Source organism: Cebus imitator, unplaced genomic scaffold, assembly GCF_001604975.1.
Source record: "Cebus imitator isolate Cc_AM_T3 unplaced genomic scaffold, Cebus_imitator-1.0 Scaffold579, whole genome shotgun sequence".
Lineage (NCBI taxonomy): Eukaryota > Metazoa > Chordata > Mammalia > Primates > Cebidae > Cebus > Cebus imitator.
The window spans coordinates 354,133-356,165 of NW_016107894.1; the positions used below are offsets into that span (position 1 = coordinate 354,133).

The 2,033-nt window shown below is 35.9% G+C and overlaps 1 protein-coding gene across 5 annotated transcripts in view; it reads left to right on the forward strand.

Annotated features, from left to right (window-relative positions):
• Positions 1-2,033, forward strand: part of GANC (glucosidase alpha, neutral C) — an 89,786-nt gene that overhangs the window by 60,856 nt on the left and 26,897 nt on the right. The gene's annotated exons all lie outside the window — the stretch shown is intronic.

Below are 2,033 nucleotides of genomic sequence, written 5' to 3' on the forward strand. Positions count from 1 at the left end.
TTTGTTTGTCTGAGACAGTCTCACTTTGTTGCCCAGGCTGGAGTGCAGTGGTGCAGTCATGGCTCACTGCAGCATCAACCACCTGGGCTCAAGCACTCCTCCCACCTGTGCCTCATGAGTAGCTGGGATTACAGGTACACAACACCATGCCCAGCTAATTTATATATGTAAATGTATTTTTTGGTAGAGACAGGGTTTCACCATGTTGCCCAGGCTGGTCTCAAACTCTTGCAGTCAAGCAGTCTGCCTGCCTCAGCCTCCCAAAGTGTTGGGATTATAGGTGTGAGCCACCACACTCAGCTGATGCCTTCCTTTTCAATAGCCATTGGCCAGGCATTTGATTGTAGACCATGGTGTGCCTTGAAGTATGCATTTTGTCCTATAAGACAGAATAAACAAATTTTAGTTATTTGATACTTGTTTCCCGCTAAAGAAATGGCCACTTAGTTGTTGGGAGAGTGACTTCAAAGTATTCAGTTTGCTGGGATAGTCATCTTTGATCCTATCTCTTTGATTTATCAAATCCAAGGAGATAACACCTCTAGCATATTCTATTAACCACCTGTTCCACTTAGCAATATGGCTTAAAATAGACCTGGCTGTTGTGTGTGGTCAGGGTCATCTATAACTGGATGCACTTTACCAGCTAACGCGGACCTGGTTCAACTTCATCACCCTGTGGCAGGAAGGCTATTTTAAGTCCCCTGGCCTTGCATAAACAACTGAGAGCCCTTAACATACTGTGGACATTATTAAGCCTCCCATTCCAACCCTGAAAACCAGGCCCTGTGGAATTCTGGAAAAGGCCAGAACATTACAATCTCAGGCAAAGATTCATGTACAGAGATATTCAACACAGCAGTAGTCCTTGAAACAAAAGTAAGAAAGAAAATCTAAATATATAACAGTAAGGGTATAGTTACAAAAGTATGGTATAGTAATATGATAGATTATCGTGAGGCTGTTTATGTTTTTAAAATTTTTTTCTTTTTTCTTTTCATTAGGCTATTTTAAATAGTAGTTTTAATTGCATGAGAAAATGTATGTGATGTCATGATAAATAAAAAAGGAATGCCTGTTTATAATATTATTCTATATTTTTTATTGATATGTATTAGAGGCACATATTTTTAGGGTATGTGTGATAATTTGATATATTCATATAATCAGAGTAATTGGGATATCTGTCACCTTAAATATGTATATTTTCTTTATGGTAGGAACATTTAAATTAATTCTCTTAGGTTTTCTGAATTGCACAATCAATTAAGGCTAACTGTAGTCACCTTACTGATCTGTCGGACATCAAGTCTTATTTCTTATTATCTCAGTTGTATAAAAAATAAATGTAAGATAGTAATTTAAATCAGTAAGTAGGTAGATAGATAGGCGGACAGTTAAATATAAGAAAATACAATACCTTGGTGATTATGAGTGATTTTCATTTTATTCTTTTACTTATCTTTATTTTACAAAATGTCTACAAGTATCGTTTTTAATCACAAAAAAGTATTTTTAATTAAAACATTTACCATCAACATTTAAAAAAAATAACAGAATATTTGAATATTAGGTTATTATTGATCTCTTATGTTGGTCCACTGCTTAACGTGTAGTACTCCATGTGAAACTATCAGCTTTGCTTCACTGTGTAGTAAAACATTATAGGAAACACTACTTTGTTATCTCATATGCTATGACCAATAGCCATAGAGAGCTTCTGACCAAACCACAGTATGAGACATGAAAATTCTGCATGTTAATGTGAGCTTTGTTTCTTGATGAGAATGTCTTCATAAGGGTTTCAAAATTATTATGTAGATATGTATACTTCTCACTTGAAGGCAAAGAAAAATTAGAATAGTTTTTTAAAAGAGCAATCCCTCGAAAATATTTTCTTTGAAACAGGCTCGGTGGCTCACACCTGTAATCTCAGCAGTTTGGAAGGCCGAGGCAGGTGGATCACCTAAGGTCAGGAGTTCAAGAACAGCCTGATCAACATGGTGAAACCCATTTCTACTAAAAATACCAAA